Source organism: Mustelus asterias, chromosome 20 (assembly GCF_964213995.1).
Source record: "Mustelus asterias chromosome 20, sMusAst1.hap1.1, whole genome shotgun sequence".
NCBI lineage: Eukaryota > Metazoa > Chordata > Chondrichthyes > Carcharhiniformes > Triakidae > Mustelus > Mustelus asterias.
The window spans coordinates 9568634-9588503 of record NC_135820.1 but is presented as its reverse complement, the minus strand read 5'-3'; positions in this window follow the sequence as shown (position 1 = coordinate 9588503).

Genomic DNA, 19870 nt, shown 5'->3' with positions numbered 1-19870 from the left:
TAAAGGTATCTAGTTGAGCTGAGAACCAATAAATAACATGTAATTTGATCCTCTGTCGCTGTGAACTGTTGTTTCATCATAGCTCAATTTCTCTGAACAATGACGGAACAAGAGTAGGTTTGATCCTCCTACTCGAGGAGGGATGCAGTGTAGGCGGTCCACAGCAAGTGAAGGAGATTGTTTCGAGCGATGAGGGGTTTGACTTTGGAAGATAATTTGCGCAATTTCGACATACACTTCCTGGAGTTCAGAAGAATGAAACGGGATCTATTGGAGGTTTAGAAGATAATAAGTGAGAGTGACAATCTGCACCTGGAGTGGATGTTTCATTTGTAGAGCAGTCCATAAAAATAGGTCATAACTTTAGGATAACTGGTGGTAGATATAAAACAATGCTAGGGAGAAATTAAATCTCTACAATGGTTTTAACTCTGTCGAATTCACTACCGCAGATGTGGTGAATACTGGAAAATTTGAGTAAATTTAAGGAAGAGGCTTTTTCATTGCGAAGATGTTGAAGGACTATCGTTGACGAGCAGGTCAGTAGAGTTCATGTGGCCATGAGATCAGCGATGATCACCTTAAATTACAAAGCAGCTTCAATAAGGTAAAGTATCTATTTCAGCTCCGAGATCGTGTGATTTGTATGATCGTCAGTCTATTAACGTTAGCTGTTGGACACATTTTGATTTTGGAAACTTGTTAAAATATTTCCTACTTACTGCTGGTATAGCCTGGTATGATGATTTACAATGGCAACACATTTCCGGGACAGTGTTCCTTTTCAGGATTGTAAAAATTAACGTTGAGCCATCATCATTATTAAGGTAATATCTAAAGGTTGCGCTTCAAAATTCGGCCGACATTTACAGGACCATTCCGGACCGAAATGTCAGTTGGCACTGTTACTTCACTCATTGGCATGCATGCCTTGAAAATTGTTACAATGTGTCAAGTATTAATCATTGCTGGAGTTTTAGCGATCCTGACAGGATATTGCTCTTAATTAGACCGTCCGTCTTTCACAGTAAAATGTAAAAGAAAAGAGTTTTTGTATATCTGAAATTGGGGCATGTCCATGTCGTCCCATCAAGTTCAATAACCTGATGCAAGTATCCCTGGCATTCCATTCCACTCGCACTAATTAACATTCTGTTCACTGATTCGCATGCTGGTTTCTGCCAGGAACAAACCTCATTACAGCTTTGTTCCAAAGATAGAGAAAAAACAATTGAATTGATAAGTTGTGGTGATGTGTGGCCGAGTGTTAGAGCTACGAACGCCAAAGTAATTGAAAAAAATGGTAAGCTGGGCGGGATGTTTTTCAGTGTTTGGAGTTACAAGTATCACAATAGAATTCCCGCCTTTGTAGGAAGATGAAAGTCGAAACCGAAGTTCATTGCTGAAGGAATTTCTCAAAATCGTTTTCCAGCGTGAGGCATATTGAAATGTTTTATCAACAACAATGCTTTATCAACAACCTTCACGATGGCATTTGCTCGAAAAGCGGAGAGATTCGATTCAGGTTACAAAACGCAAACGATGCTGAACTTTCTGGTGTCCATATGCAAAGTAAATGGGCAGCATGGCGAATTCGCGCGGTATTGGCAATTAACATCTGAACACTATACGTGCCACTGTAAACACCAGGCAATTGCCATCCTGAACAGGAGAGAATGTAACGTCGGAGTGCTGTTTCATTCGTATCGTTCAGCTCTTCATAAAACCTGCTGTCATCGTTGGCCAACAAATTGTCGACAAACTGAAATGCATGGTACAGTGGTGTGATTGATTAATCCGCAACTGCTTCCATGATCGCAGGTTCAACAGCAGTCAAGAAGTTTGAGCGCACCAAAATATTCATATCTATTGACCTGCACCACATTCAGTACAATCAAAATGCATAGCCTGCTCTGTAGGTGTGCAGCTGGAATGCATTACATTGAAATGATGCATTCCATATGTTTGCCAATCTCGCAAGTTCCGTTTCGAAGGTAAATACGGCAAATGGATATACTGTACCGAATATTTCTCCTTGCTATCTAATTCCTTTTGGAAAAAATGTCCTTCCATGCTGCTGAGGCAAACTCATGGAAATGCCATCCTGCAAATGTTTGTTGCAACTACAATACTCCAACTTAAACTCCATTAAACCTGTTCACCTTCCTGTTCCAGAGGGGAATTGTGTACGGATAATTAATCTGGATAATACCAAAATACTGCGAACACTTGACATGCAAAAAGACACAGAAAATGCTGGATCAACTCAAAAGCTGTCGCCACATCTAAGAGAGGAAATGAGTTCTTAGAACTATAGAAGGATCCTCTGGATCCGAAATAACTTTGCTTCTTTCCACAGATGTTGTCGGGCAAGTTTATTCCAGCATTTTCTGTTTTACTGCAATAAATTCTGAATTTGCATTTCATAGTTCTTTCAACACAATTGTGAAATAAAACTTTATGCATTATCTCTGAAGAAACGCCGAACATATTTTCTCACATTTCCGAATAAATTCAACTTTTTGATCATAAAAATGGTATTCAGTGCATATTTTCGTGCTGCAAATACTTTGTATAAAACCACAATTCAAGGCACTTACAACACTGCGAACTCTTGGGTGGTAACAATGTTCTGGTGGGTATTAGTGAATCGCTATGTGAAGAGTTTTTGCAAACCTACTGGGGAAATCAGATAAACGTATAATTTTCAAATCAATAAGTTCAATAAAATGTATGTATTCTCTGCTTCCTGTTTAGAATTTGACGACCTGCAGCAAAAGTTTAGTAAGTGCTGGATAACCCTGCCTCAGCCCTAATGCGATTTTTTGATTGCAATAAATTCCATATTTTCTCGAATGAACGATCTTGTTAAATTGCACTAACCATGGCCGTCAGGAAATCTCTGAGTAATATATGTGTGGAAGAATATAGTTTACAGGGAAGTCTGAACAGATTGACTATCGTCATTTTCGCAGTGTGAACTTTGAAGGGCGACCTGACAGAGTTATCTGAATTTGTGCGATTATTCCTTGAAGTACGACAGGACAAGGGACTTTTTTTTACCTAAGATAGCTTAAATGTTTCAATCACTAATGAGCAAATTGGAATTTAAAAATAACCATTTCCATATGTGGTAATGAAAATGATCAATTCATTAAAAAAAACAGTTTGGGGAATTGCAGATAAACTTCACGTTAAATTCCCACTACCGTGGATGAAAAATGTATAAAAGTAATGATAGTCGGATACGTTACGGCAACAATAGCTGGCGGGCCAAGGCCTAATTTTCAAAACGCTTCCTCCTATTGTGAATGGTTAATTAACTGTGTTACTGCACTGAAATTAGCAAATCATCGTCCGAAATTAAATGAGATCTGCTTTAATAGGATGGCATTTTCCCTCGAATAGATATTCAGCAGAATTTCCCATTGCCCAAAGGAAAAGCAAAATAAACTCTTATTCTCTTTCAGAAACTGCATTGCACGAAATGGATTCAGGTAAATTTAAGAATAACTCTACTCACTTATTGACATAACAAGAAAAAACTGCGAGAAATTTGCCAAGTGGTGAATTAATATAAGGAAAGGACTGGGTCTCGATATTTCCTCACTGGCTAGTAGTCTCCTTCTGGTGACATATTTATGTGGATTTTCGTTCCAATCCATCGATTTTGGAAACAAATCTTAGGCTGACGCACTGACACCACAGGGCCGAAAATATGCTTCACTATAAACGTCCAGTATTGTTAAATAGCCGGTTCCCTCACGTGGCTTTCACACATTCCATCAACCCACCCCCGCATTATGATTGGACTGCAGATGGATAGATCACCCCGCTACCCCGTGTAATTTCGAACCCGTTAAACAGATTAATGAAATACTCTATGTCTAGATTAAAATATGCTGATACGTATGTAAAACAGCAGAGTAAATATTAGCATCACCTGTCAGTGATAATTGGGTGAGTATCCATAATTCACTTGCAACGCGTTTTAATGTCCTGAGGTCAGAGCAGTTGCAGAAGATCAGAATATGAAGTGTCAGTTGCCCTCCTGGAACAATGATGCAGCTGGCATTCTCGTCTGGCAAAATAATTTGGTTTTCAACGTAATGAAAATTGATAAATGGATACACGTGTTGAACTTTCAGTAATGCCACCCAATGTGATCATGACGGGCCTTCCCCTTCAGCACAATGTCCTTGCACAAACGCCAAGTCCCTTGATGATTTTATTTAATATGTAGACATTTATCGATCGCAGTCGTGAATATAATCAGCGACATATCCTCCAAAGTCCTCTAGAGAAGTGAATTGCAACCATTCTCAGCTTTCAGAGTGAATGTATTACTCATCAGCTGCCTCTTCAACGGCCGGAACCATGTCCGAAATTTGTGCAACTTGGTTCTATCCTCCGTGAATTGCCGATAAGCTTTCATTGGCAAAAGTGCCGGAATGTGATATATAAAACGTATTTGATCTGTTTTGAAGAAATAAAGGACCTCCAAAAAAAATGCGAACAATTAGGTGAGCAAAATATATAAAATGGTAAACGAATATACTTCAAGTTGAATTTGTATACAACTTTTATTAAATTGATTGAACATCAATCAACCTGACGGGAAATTCTGATCCTTCACTATTACATGGGGTTTGATGTGCTAACGTTTCAGTCCGACGAGCGTAGTGTTAAAGTGTGAAGTGGGTAGGTAATGAGGTTTGTAACCTTCATTTCAGCGTGGTTGTTTATAATTTTGGAAAGGCTTGAGAAAGTGCGTAGCGTGAGTTTTGGCGTGGGTGAGGAACTATAGGTTTGCGATCAGTTTATGTGACATGTTATATCGGTGGTATTACGTAAGCATGAGTTCGGATATTGGAGAGTTTGTACTCGAGAGAGAGAGGGGTAACTTCATCGAATTGATTATTGACATCAACAATGGTTTGGATATTGTTTTTTTCTGAGAATGCATGCCGCTCAGGTCACGTAAAGGTCCGTTTTGGTGCAGTGCATATTGCTGAATCTGCACAGTTTGTGATATCATACAGAGTTCTGGAAAAGTAGGTTTGGGGACGGATGTATTGTGAAAACCGTTTAGCTAATGCTATTTGGTGGGGACACGTGAGGTATAAAATGCAAGTACAAGGGTAGGGAGTGCTATCCTTGTCAATATGGATGATATAGACCGGTGAGTCTCACTTCTGTTGTCGGCAAGATGTTGGAAAAAATTATAAGGGATAGGATTTATAGTTATTTGGAGAGTAATGAATTGATAGGTGATAGTCAGCATGGTTTTGTGGCAGGTAGGTCGTGCCTTACTAACCTTATTGAGTTTTTTGAGAAAGTGACCAAGGAGGTGGATGGGGGCAAGGCAGTGGACGTGGTATATATGGATTTTAGTAAGGCGTTTGATAAGGTTCACCATGGTAGGCTTCTGCAGAAAATGCAGATGTATGGGATTGGGGGTGATCTAGGAAATTGGATCAGGAATTGGCTAGCGGATAGGAAACAGAGGGTGGTGGTTGATAGTAAATATTCATCATGGAGTGCGGTTACAAGTGGTGTACCTCAGGGATCTGTTTTGGGGCCACTGCTGATGGTAATATTTATTAATGATCTGGATGAGGGTATAGTTGGGTGGATTAGCAAATTTGCTGATGACACCAAAGTCGGTGGTGTGGTAGACAGTGAGGAAGGGTGTCGTAGTTTGCAGGAAGACTTAGACAGGTTGCAAAGTTAGGCCGAGAGGTGGCGGATGGAGTTTAATGCGGAGAAGTGTGAGGTAATTCACTTTGGTAGGAATAACAGATGTGTTGAGTATAGGGCTAACGGGAGGACTTTGAATAGTGTGGAGGAGCAGAGGGATCTAGGTGTATGTGTGCATAGATCCCTGAAAGTTGGGAATCAAGTAGATAAGGTTGTTAAGAAGGCATATGGTGTCTTGGCGTTTATTGGTAGGGGGATTGAATTTAGGAGTCGTAGCGTTATGTTGCAACTGTATACAACTCTGGTGCGGCCGCACTTGGAGTACTGTGTGCAGTTCTGGTCCCCACATTACAGGAAGGATGTGGAGGCTTTGGAGAGGGTGCAGAGGAGGTTTACCAGGATGTTGCCTGGTATGGAGGGGAGATCCTATGAGGAGAGGCTGAGGGATTTGGGATTGTTTTCGCTGGAAAGGCGGCGGCTAAGAGGGGATCTTATTGAAACATATAAGATGATTAGAGGTTTAGATAGGGTGGATAGTGATAGCCTTTTTCCTCTGATGGAGAAATCCAGCACGAGGGGGCATGGCTTTAAATTGAGGGGGGGTAGTTATAGAACCGATGTCAGGGGTAGGTTCTTTACCCAGAGGGTGGTGAGGGATTGGAATGCCCTGCCAGCATCAGTAGTAAATGCGCCTAGTTTGGGGGCGTTTAAGAGATCCGTAGATAGGTTCATGGACGAAAAGAAATTGGTTTAGGTTGGAGGGTCACAGTTTTTTTTTAACTGGTCGGTGCAACATCGTGGGCCGAAGGGCCTGTTCTGCGCTGTAATGTTCTATGTTCTATGTTCTATATTCTCTATTCTTGTCAATATGGATGATATTGGAATAGAGTAGATTAGAGGGGCTTTAGATTGGTTTCACTGGTCGGCGCAACATCGAGGGCCGAAGGGCCTGTACTGCGCTGTAATGTTCTATGTATGTTCTATGTGCTAGGTGTGAAATGCATTGTGTGGTAATTCCAATTGGGCTGAGGACAATTTTTCCACCTGCAAACAGGAACGGGCACGAATTGCATTACTCGTGGAAAAGCAAAGAGTTGATATTTGATTGACACAACGATCGGAGCGGAAGCAATTCGTGTTGCACCATAGAAAGTTTAGTGCACCACTTCACGGTGCGCTGTGTTTCTGCACAGCCATCCAGTCAAATTAACCATTCCAGGATTTAGTGCATAGCCCGTGATGTGAGAGCACACAGAGCTTCACATACAGACAACTTCTAATTGAGATGAGAAGTTTTACCTCGACTGTCATTTAATGCAGAAAAATTCAAACTGCGATCTTCTCAAGGCGAAAGAAAAAAGTAAAAACATTGTTCCTCGTTTCCCCACTACCATTGTGTCAAGCACTACCATTCCCGGTCAATCAGTGAATACTAAAACATGTTCAATAGGACATTCTCATCTACTGTTTAAAGACAACACATCATTTGGTCCCTCTGAAACAAATCTCCACTGTGGCCTTTTTTGCACCAATGGAAACCACATGAACCTTTCGGTTCCATCCTTGCACCAAAAGTTTCAATAGTTCAATGTCGATTCCTGCCTCTCTCTCATACCATTCATAAATCTAAAACAACAAAAAAAAGCTCTTGCAAATGTATTTGATATTACTGGTTACCTGACCCTATTAGTTCATCCTCGCCCCTGTTATTTATTTTATAGCTGTTCTCTATTGGCATATATAGGTTTCCCAATAATCTGGCTTCCCACCAATCAACACCGCAGTGTACGTTTTTTATTTTGCTTTCATGTTGTCCCTGATGTTCCTCGTCAGCCACGGTGACCTCGTCCATCCATCAATATGCTTTGTCTGACTTGGGATGATGTTTTCCTTTGTCTATTCAGTTACTCCCAGAAATTCCTGACATTACCGATCCGCGGTTATTCATGCGAGGCTCCTCTCCCACTTAACTCTGGCCAGTTCCTCCCACATGCCTCAGTAAATACATTTATCAACTGCGATTTGGTAATGAGGCAAATTAGAGAAGGGAGTTTAGGTTGAAGGATCTTTTAGGAGGCAGTAACCATAATGTAATAGAATTCATCATGTATTTTGCGAGGGAAAGCTGGAATTAAATGGAAATGCTCGGCCCTTGTCTTGAGTCAGCATTCGTCATTCTGTGAACACACACGTTTACTCCAAAGCCTCTTTAAAATGCATCAATTTCAATACAGCGTAGAACATATCTTACTGGACTGTTTGTTCAAATTCCGACCTGCTCTTTCATGCTATATATAAGCTGCGAAGTTAATTAGGACAGAGGTCCAAATATGGGAGTCTGATTTGCGTTGGGTGGTTGCAGTTGTTATAATCAGTTCTGCGGTTCACTCTGCCCTGTTGGGGAACTGGAATGGATTCCGAAACGTAATTTTCTTCTCCTTGTCACCAAATCCTGAGTTGTCTGTTCCCTAGTGGGCTATACTTGAAGTTACTCCAAAAAGCCATCTCGTCGATTGGCATTCACTACCAACCTGATTTTCCCAGTGCACCAGCATATTGAAGACCGATTCACATATGCATGATGCGTCTTTTTGCAAAGGGATAGGTTATTGTGGGATATTTGCAAGACACTGTTCAGCTCTGCATCGTATCTTATCAATCAGTAGATATATTATTGCTGGACTGCATATTGGAATGAGCAGATTATCGATCTCAAATTCAAATGACGGAGGCACCTGTTCCCAGCAATGGGATTTACAGCTGACTGCTGTATTTTCGTCCTGGCCAATTCGCTGGACTTTGCAACACCCTAGAGAAGAGTCAGAGGTTATGTCCATGATTTTCATGAAAAAGGATGAGTAATGATTCACTCCATCCCCGCTTCAATTTATGCGTGGCATGTTGCGAATGCTCGCAAAGTGTGTCTCAGCCTTTGCCGTTTTGGTCATCCGTCCGATTCACATTTTACAAGCATAATCTAGAGGAGAGCAGACATGTGGCCATTATCCCAATCGCTGACTGATTAAAACTTGTCTGAAATCGCAAGGCATATTTCAAGACTATAGTTCCTGCAGTTTTCAACGTAGTGATATAAGTGCATAACACGCACACTCAAGGTATATCCTAATTCCAAGGCACGGACTTTTAGCTTGTTGGAATCATAATAACCTGGCTTCGCTCATATGCAATATTTTTCTCATTTAATCTGTAGATGTGTGTGTGTGTGTGTGTGTGTGTGTGTGTGTGTGTGTGTGTGTGTGTGCCACAATGAATATTAACTGGTGACTGGCGTTTTGGCCTTCATGTCATGCAGACTACAATACACAGGACAGAAGTCATGTTTCAAGCATATCAAATTGTGATTAGACATCAGCGGGTGTAGTGTGAGCCTTTCATGGAACCACAATTTACGAATTATATGTACAACTTGTATAGCACACAGCATAATTATAAAATAAAGCTGCCTGAACATTGGAAGGGGACATTGTAAAAACTATTGCAACAAGTAAGTCTGGAAATTGGTTACTCTGAAAGGTGACTCGCTGTTTGGTGAATGTATACAAGGCGGACGCAGTGTCGTTTTGTCACATACAATTTGGGTGATGGAGCCTCATATTGATTTTCACAGCCCTGTCTTTTCCCAACAGTAATTCTTTGTTTATTCTTTATCAAAGCCTGACCGAATTCCTCATTGATGGCTGAAATTGTCGCTCTGTGTAGGGAAGGGATTCCAATTTCAGCATCGCACACAGTAGTTAAGTCCTGATCCCTTGTGCTAGAGGGATTCAAAATACCCTGGGACTAAAACATTCGTAAAGATTATTAACTCTGAGTGGAATAATTTCGGATAAGAATCACAAACGGCCTTATGCATAAATATATACACTGCAGAGGCGTTGTCTGCATATACACTCAAATAACCACTGTTAGAGAATTCACAAAAGCATTTCTGAAAAGTTTGCATTGAAAAAGCTGACACCTTGCCAAATGGCACAGAGTTCTACAGCATCATGGGAAGTAAAGTAAAGTGAATCACATTCGTTATGACAATAAGAGAATAAATGTAATTGGCCAAGGGTTACAAAATTTACTAATAATGATTGAAATGTACTAATGCTAATTAGTTCATTTGAGCGGAATGAATCAGTGGGCATGTGAACTCACCTTTGGAAACTGTGAAGTTAAATTGCCAATGTGATGTAAGTTCAGAGAAATGTTGGAATGCCAAACGCTTGCCTCCCAGCGCAAGTTGATCAATTAGAGTTCAAGTCAATACTTAGCCTCTGAAAAAAAATTACAACTTGTTTTCCCAAACCTAAAATCGATAGATTTGTTTTTCTCCAGTCAAAGGATGCATGGTTATATGCAAAATACGGGAACGTGGAGTCCGTATTCGGACAAGCCATGGTATTCACTCATGATCCGATCACGTCACAGGGGTTAATGGCCTAATCATCTTAATTTAATGAGATGCACCATATTGTGATTTTCATGTAATCTGCTCCTCTCTTTGAAATAGAGAGTACAACGAAACAATGCTAAATGTTGCATTTAATATTCCATTCACTTAACTTCTCTTACATGTGTTTATCTTATTCACAGAAAAAGCAAACAATGGTAAGGAGTTACATCTCAAATCATCTTGATGGCTGAACGTTAACATATTATATTGAGGAATAAAAACATCAGGAGCAAAAGCATGTGAGCATGGGATTGTATGTTCCACGTAATATGTGGTTCAATTGAAGTGAGCGAACTATTTTTTTGATCAGAGCTATATTGGTTGTCCCCTTGGTTCTTCTGTGTGTCACTGACATTTTCATGTTTTCCACCGGAACGTTTCTACTTGCACTTCGTTACTACATTTGCAAAAGTAGTTGCCTTAAAGCGTTCAGAATGTTTTTTGTATTCCACCAAATGCATCTGTATATCTAAAGTCTAGTTTACTTTCTTGACGCTAATTTTCATAAGCACGTTATTCAACAAGTATTCAGCCTGTCCAATATCTTAAATTAGTTTATAAAAACCTGCAAAACCCGACTTCATCCTCCTATTTCATAATTTTTAAGCTGTTTTGAAAACGTACTCACAAATCACTTCACACACTTGCCTAGTTTAATTAATGGCAGTGAAATATGACGGCATTAAATAAAAAAAACAAAACACTGCTCGATCGCTCAAACAAAAAAGGCGAAGCCAAAGGGGCGGAATGATGGCGCAGCACTCGGCACTGCTGCCTGACAGCGGCAAGAACCTGGTTTCGATTCCCGGCTTAGGTCACTGTCTGTGGGGAGCTTGTTCAATCTCCCGGTGTCTGCGTCGGTTTCCTTCGGGTTTTCTGCTTTCCTCCTGTAATCCACAGAAGTGTGGGTTAAGTGGATTGGTCACGCTAAATTGCCCATTGTTGTCAGGGGGACTAGCGAGGGTAAATGCATGGGGTTATGAGGATAGATCCCGCGTGGGATAGTGGTCGGTGCAGACTCGATGGGCCGAATGAGCTCCTTTTGCATTGTAGGATTCTATGATACTGTGATTCTAAGCAATCACAGAACAAATATTAGAAATCTCGAAATTCAGGAAATGTCTATCCTGACTGAGTTACAGTTGAACGTCAAAATATGACTTTTCTTTACTCGCTACAGTATTGGGGGATATTAAACACATAATGGAACTGAATGTAACCCCGCGCTTCTTGAACAATGGCAGCTCTAGGTCGAGTTGCTTGTCCAACGTCTGCGAAAATATATTGTTCATTTGTTTACCAGTAAAACGAATCAAGGCTGTCCTTAATGTTTCATTCCGCTTTATAATGAATGCGTTAATATATTTTAACATGCCGTTAATTTGAGATTGTCTCAGAGAAATGATGTCAATTCACACCTTTTCACAGATCAAACTAAATTAACATTTTTTTCATTAGTTTATTTTGATAAGGTGCAGTGCTGCTGAAGGAGCCTGCATGACACTACTTATCTTAAATTTTATTTTCCTCATCATGTTTTAGTCCTCGAAGCAAAGGAAAAACTTGACGGTGAGGAAATACATGGTCTAAATTTGAGGTTACCCATAACATAGCGAAATGTATTCTATTTGAACAAAGACATTGGGAGTTAAATCATCGTTACTTTGTGACTACTTATCCCACAAAAAACGTGGCACTACCAGTCCAGAACAATCGCATATTATGAGCTCTGCTTTGGTAAAAATGAACATAAAATTAGTGAGACGTTTCATGACGATAAAAAAACTAGATGCTTCATATCAGTTTGCTCGAATATGTATTGTTTTTGATTAATGAATACGACCGTGAAAGGGACATAATACCAAATGTGTCCTCAGAAGTATCTTGCATAGAATGCTGTCCAATTTTCAGTACATCCGCGAGGAGAATGGCAATGTGCATTTTGTCCCAGTAATGCAGTTATTTAATGTAGTGTTCCCACATTTACCTCCAATTATTTTCATGATCCTCCACGGACGCAGCGGGCGGAAGACACGTTTCATTATCGGTCTTGCCGGTTTTCCTAACATAATACTGGACCTGACGATGTTGCCTTCCATGCTGTTTTGCGCTGGTTTGCAGACTACATGTCGCAGGAAAGCCACGTATTCGGAAGACAGCCCACGATATTGAAATTGTAATTCAGTAACTGTTAATAGCCACCGCGGTCCACACTCAATTGCATAAAACATTCAGAAGGGAGCGAGAATCCGTGCATTATTGGCAAACTTATGCTGGACCGTCCAAAAGTTGCAGATGCGAACTAAATTTCAGCGATCGGGCTAACATTTCATTTACTGAAGTCACAATCCTATGTCAATCCCCGCGCCCCCACCTCGCATCCCCAATCCCGCCTCCCAAGCATGACAGTAGCAACATATACAAAGCATTTGGATAAGCACATGGGTTGGAAAGGATTAGAGGGATATGAGCCAACCGTGAAACATTGGGATTAATTGGGTTGTCACCATGTTTGGCCTAGACTGGTTGGGCAAAATGGCCTGTTTCCGTGCACGTTGCTGTATGACCGTCTTACTGAAGCGAACTATCTTGTGAATCATAAGAGGCGCCTCATTAGTATTGTTTCACGACAAGGTCATGTCCGTGATTCAGAAGTCTCTTTTCATTGACCATTATTCCTGTCCATTAATCAAGGCTTTAATGTTGCTCAAGCAGATAGGAGTCTGTTGAACTTATTGTTATAGAGGGTTGTTGAGGCCAGGTCATTGAGTGGTTTAAGACAGAGATAGATAAGTTATTTGTCAGTAAGGGAATCAAGGATTATGGGGTGAGGTAAGGAGAATGGGGATGAAAATCATACGAGCCGTGATTGAATGGCGGAGTATATTCGCTGGGCCGAATGGCCTGATTCAGCTCCAATATCTTATGGTCTTAAGGTCTTATAATTTTCGGTGCATTTGGAGGCAAAATCTCCCGTGAAGAAGATAGATAGTATTTTCTGCTGGGGGAGGTGCGGGGGATGCTTTGGGTAAATGAAGGACATTCACTTGCTCCATATGATGACCTGAAGCCTACAAGAACAGACTTCCCTCCAGCACTAACTGTGCGAAGGAATACTTTGCAAAATTGTGAACGTTTCTCGCATCAGAGAGCAAATGAGTTGGCGTGTATCATTGATTTATTATTGCCACTTGCATTCGTATATGTGAGAAGCATTGTTTCTTCCACACCATAGAGACAAAACATACCATTCATAGAGAGGGAAAGGAGACCTTGCAGAATGTGGCTTCACAGTGACGGCTTGGGTGTATAGAAAGATCAACTTAATATATGGAATGATGCCAGCAGGGAGGTAGCTGTACTTAAGTCGGTTGGCACGTGGCCTCAGATACTGTGTATCTTCCAGATGGAAGAAAGTTGGAAGATAGTATGTCCTGTATGCGTCGGGTCATTAATTATGCAGGCAGCTTTTCCGAGGCAGCCAGAGGTGTCGACTGCGTGAATGAGTGGGTGGGTGGTTTGCATGATTGACAGCGCCTGGTTCATGAAGTTTGTAGTTTCTTGCGGTCCTGGGCAGAGCAGTAGTGATACAACGCTGTGATTCAAACAGAAATAATGATTTGTGTGATGAATCTGTAAATGTTGTTTCACGTCGTAGCCGACATGACAAATTTCCTGAACCTCCTGAGGAAGTGGAAGCGTTGGCAAGCTTTCTTAACTTCAGTGTCTGCGTAGTGGGACTAAGGTAGTTTGTTGGTGGTGACCTGGACACCCAGAAAGACTGAAGTCCCTAACCATTTCCACTTCTGCCCGTTCATGCAGAGATGGGCATGTCCTCCACTGTACGATCTGAAGTCGACGACTATTTCCTTCATTTCATTGACATTGAGGGAGAGAATATTGTCTTTGCATCAGCCCACCAGATTCTGAATCTTTTTCCTATAATCCGTCTCAAAATTGCTTGAGATCCTTCTCAATACGGTTGTGTCATCAGCATGCTTAAGATTGGAACTGGAGGGGAAATTGGCCACAGAGTCATAGGTGTATAAGGAGAATAGTAAGGGTCTAAGGACAGAGCCTTATGCACCACCGGTGTTGATGTCAATTGTGGAGGAGGTTTTGTTGTCTGTCCTTGCTGATTTTGGTCAGTGGATTAGGAAGTCTATGATGCAGTCGCATTCGGAGGAACCAAGCTCCAGGCAACGGAGTTTGGTTATACAATTTCAGTACAATGGTGTTAAAGGCTGAGCTGCAGTCAATAAGTACGAGTTTGAAATAAGGGCGCTTGTTATCCAGGTGTTCCTACCATGAATGTACAGCCAGGGAGATGACGTATGTTGTGGACCTATTGCAGCAATCAGCAAACTATAGTGGAACAAGGCAACCTTGGAAGCCAGAATTGATCTGTGCCAAGAGTAACCTTGCAAAACACTTCGTAATGAGTGATGTCAGAGCCTATTGGTGATAGACATTAAGGCACGCTGCCTGGCGTTTCTTTGGTGCAGCGATGATGGTCGTCCTCTTGAAGCAGATAGGGACCTCAGATAGGTGTATACAGCGCTTAAAGATGCCTACGCATATCCCCGCCAGCTCATCCCCAGATAACCTGTGTGGTTATCCGGATACCCAATCTAGATTTGATAATGCTGGCTGCCATTTATGATGTCATCATGTGGGTTTAATTTAATACAGCAGTGGGCAGAACAAAAAGCCTGAAAACCATCCAGTGTATTTAATTTTTAAAGTCGGTCGATGTGAGTAACTAAGTAAGTCTCCTTCTCGCTGCAATAACACTTTCAGAAGGTCCCTCTTCAGCGTCAGATTTTTGGAAAATCATGGTTCCTTTTTCGAAGGAGAAACGTGTTTAACTGTCTTTCCAAAGTGCAGTTGGGACCGATTATCTGTATGGCTGTAACATTTGAGTGCACAAATTGATGCGTTGGATTTTATGTCATTTTGATGAGGAGGAATCTCCTCTCCATTATAATTATTCGTTTGATTTTTAATTGGAAATGCCGTGTCAGTAACTCCAAGTTCAACCATTCAGAGAGGCGGGCATTTTGGTGTAAGTTGGAGACATAACATCGATTGAGGAAGAGTGGAAGAGCATGAGGAGGAGGAGGCTGAGAGGATGCATGGAAGAAAATGTACATAATGTTTTGGGTTTTGAGGCAGGGAAGACAGCAGCGTCAAACGTCGATGGAGAGAAGAAGCCCAGAACCCTTCAACAGATGTGCAAGCGAAATTATGCCACACCAATGATCTGCATGCAGAATACAGATGCCTGCAACTCTCAAAAAAAAAATTGAAATGCGATTGCAGCATCAGAATGTGGATGCTCTCTGGGGAAAACTGGCATTGGGAGCCATGCGATGCCAGTATCCATGAAGGCGATTATTGTACGACAGGCTCATTTCAGGCAGTGTGTGGATGTCTCAAGGAATAATGCAGTGTCTTGCACATTAACGCAACATGGACTTCAAAAATTCAATTTTCGTAACGCCTGGTGAACTAAGACTGCTGACGCAAGATTACTAAAATCAAATGGAGGAAGCTTGATGATTTGCAGTAATTTAACTTTTTCCGCATAGTACAGGGAGCCACTGCAAGCACGCATGTAACAATTAATTTGCACCATGCGAGCGATGCACCTTCGAGCACACAATGTTCTACTACTCCACTAATGTGTACCTGGAGCTGAAATGTAATCGGGTTTTCACGTCGGTATGTGCCTTGAAACGGATCAACAGTCAGGGCACTTTCCTCATTGAGAGCCATTACCGTAGTTTAGGCGGCATGACGGTTTAAACCCAAACTTCTCATTATATTGCTTAAAGTATCGTATTAATCGGCGCGCACTGACAGAAGGATGCTCCAAAACTTGAGTTTTGAAAAGGTGTCTCGTTTATTATTCCACTCTCCAATTGATTTGATTTGGTTCGATTTGTTATTGTCGCATGTATTAGCAGACAGTGTAAAGTAATGTTTCTTGCGTGCTGTACAGCCGATGCATACCGTACATAGAGAGGGAGCAGAGAGTTGAGAAAGTGGTGTTACAGTCATAGCAAGGGTGTAGAGAAAGATCAACTTAATGCGAGGTAGGTTCTTTTAAAAATCTGATGGCAGCAGGGAAGAAGTTGTTTTTGAGTCGGTTAGTCGAGTCCGTGTACTTAGAACTTTGTATCTTCCGCACGATTGAAGAAAGTGAGAGCGTTTCTGGGGTGTGTGGGGTCTTGATAACGCTGGCTGATTTTGCGAGACAGTGGGAAAAGCAGACAGTGTCAATGGATGGGAGGCTGATTTGAGTGATGGATTGGGCTTCCTGTGTAGTTTCTGCCGCCTTGGACAGAGCAGAGGCCGCACTAAGCAGTGATATAACCGTAAATAATGCTTTCCATGGTGCACGTTGGCGAGAGTTGTAGCAGACATGCCAAATGTTCTTAGTCTGCTGAGAAAATAAAGGTGTTGGTGGGCTTTCTGAACTGTAGCGTCTGCATGGAGGGTCCAGGACAGTTTGCTCGTGATCTGGAAACCTAAAAACGTGAAGCTCTCGACCATTTCTACTTCATCCCGAATGATATAGAACGCGGCATGCCTGCCACTACGCTTGTTTAAGTCGATGACTATCCACTTCGTTTTGCTAACATTGAGGGAGAGATTATCGTGGTCACGCAAATTCAACAGATTCTCTGTCTATTCCCTGTACCATACTTGTCATTGTTTTAGATCCCACAACGATGATGGCACCAGCAAACTTGAAAATGGAGTTGGAAAGGAATTTGGCCGTACATGCAGAGGTGTATACCCATTTCAGCCACGAGATTCTTTCACCTCTAACTATCTCCTAATCCATTACTTATCAATTATTCAGTTGTTCGAGAGAATGTTGAGGTCACTGGTTAGGGCCATATTCATTACCCATGAATAATTTGCCCTGAGCAGGTGCTTCTGACCAAACATCACCATTGCGGCAGCTCAGTTCGCATATCTTCGTCCGGTGGTAGGTGGGGGCGGTGTATGATCCGGAGCTTGAGGTGATTTACCCAAGAACTGTGAAGCAATTTGAATTAAATTAAAATTCAGGATCACATTTGTCTTGGAAGTGAAATTCCAGAGACATTAATACAAAGGAACATAAGTAGGTTACTCTAACCCTCGAGCCTGTTCCGCCATTTAATGCGTCAATGGTTAATCTGACATTCTTCATGCCAACTTTCCTGCTCCCTCCTTGTAACCCTCGAGTATTTACTGATCGAAAATCCATCCAAATCCCCCCTTAATATGCACAATTTATCTACCCCCACAGCTGTATGTGGCAAAAGGTTGCAAAGACGCAACCACTTCAGAGAAGAAATTCCTCTATTCACAGTATTAAATTGGCGCCCCTTTATTCTAACAATATGCGCACTGGTCCCAGACTCACCGTTGCAGGGACATAGCCTCTCAGCATTTGCCTGATCAGCCCCTCAAGAATCCTACATGTTTCGACTACATAACCTATCATTCATCTAAAATCAAATGACTAGAGGCCCAACATGTTTCATATTTGTTAATCGATATTAGGGATCATGATGGTGATCCTTCTCTGATCTGTGTCCAATAATATAGTTACTGAAACAAGGGGAACAACAGCTAGCAGTATTCCAGATATGATCTGACCAGTACCTTGTGCAGTTGTAGCAAATGTTCCATACTTATTTACTCCAAACCCCTTGAAAGAAGTGCAAACATTGAATTCATCTTGCAGATGAACTGCTGCACATATGTGATTGTTTTATGTGTTCCCTGCACAAGTACCCCCAAGTTCCGTTGCGCTGCCGATTTCTGTAGTGTTTCTCCATTTAATTCTTTTGTTTTCCCTTCCAATTTGAACAACTTCATATATCCCTATGTTGCACTCGATTTGCAAACGACCTGTGCTCTGAAATGATCTTTCAATATCACTTTGTAAATTTTGCCCTTTCACTTGCATTTCCAATTAGTATTGTGATCTGCAAATTGGCTACAGCACATCAGCTCCCTTCCTCCATATAATTAATATATATTGTGAAGAGCTGCGAGCCCAGAACAGATTCTGATCGAACACCACTGTTTACGGGCTGCCAAAATGCAAAGCAAACTCTTAATTCCAGTCCTTGTTTCCTGCTGAGCCAATTTTCTATCCATGCCAGTATATATTTTCTAACACCATTGAAACTTATCTCATGACTTAGCATATTGTGAGATACCTTTTCAATCCCCTTCTAGATGTAAACATACAAAACGGCGATTAGTTTCACTCCATCCACTCTCGTGGAGACTTCCTCTAAAATCTCCATGAAGTTACTCAGACAGGTGGTCCATTCCATGAAACCATGCTGACTCCGCTTTTTTAGGTTGGAATTTTTCCAGATCTGCTGCTGAAACTTACTTAATTATTGATTCCTATCCCGCCCCCCCCTCTCTACCCCCCCCCCCCCCATATGTATTAGGCTAACCGGCACATAGATGAAAGCATTAGTTCGCTCCATCACTTTTTGCAAAGGGGTCCCAGATTGCCAGTGTTCCAATCATCTGTTTCTTCTCCATCGTCCAAGGACTTCCGGAAAATGACAACCATCGCATCTATTATCTCTGTAGCTGCTGCTTTTAGGATCCTAGGACGCAAGCCACAGGGTCCTAGAAACTGAAATGCAGTTAAACTCATGTGTTTTTCTGATACTACTTCTCTCGTGATGCTCATGGTGCTTCATTCCTCCACCGTATTCTTTAGTAATAACGGGATGTTCAAAGTATCGTCCACCGTAAAGGGTAGTACAACACATCCATTTTACCCATCTACCCTTTCATTGTTATCCATAACTGATTATTTTTCGAAGGGGCCTATGTTCAGATTCACACCTCTCTTCCTTTCTATACATATATATCAACAAACAACGTTTTATTTCCATTTTTTCACCCCTCGTTACAATGCCCTTATGGTTTATGCTCTCTTTCTGAACTCCTCTTTTGCTGAATTCTGAATTGATCCCAGGCTTCGGGGCTTTCACTGTTGTTTGTCTCCATCGAAGTATTTTCTTTCAAGTGTATGCCCCCCCATAATTTCCTTGGTTAGCCATGGTTGTTTATCACTATCTTAAAATTGTTCCTCCTAACTGTCATACATATTTTTTGCTGAAAGTCATGAATATCCTCTTTAGATGTCTGCCAGTACGTTCTTTATTTTTTATTCATTCGTGGGACATGGGCATCGCTGTCAAGCCAGCATTTATTGTCCATTCCTAGTTGCTCTTGAGAAATTGGTAGTGAACTGCCTTCTTGAATCGTTGCAGTCCATGTTCTGTGAGTTGACTCACAATGCCGTTAGGGAGGGAATTCCAGGTTTTTGACCCAGCGACTATGAAGTAACGGCGATATATTTCCAAGACAGGATGGTGAGTTACTTCAATGGAACGTACAGGTGATGGTGTTCCTATTTATCCGCTGCTGTTGTCTTTCTAGATGGTAATGGTCGTTGGTTTGGAAGTTGCTGTTTAAGGACCTTTGGTGAATTGCTGCAATGCATCTTGTAGATAGTACACACTGCTGCTAGTGAGCGTCAGTGATGGAGGGATTGAATGTTTGTAGATGTGGTGCCAATCAAGCGGTTGCTTTGTCCTGGATGGTGTCAAGCTCCTTGAGTGTTATTCGAGCTGGACCCATCCAGACAAGTGGGGAGTATTCCATCAC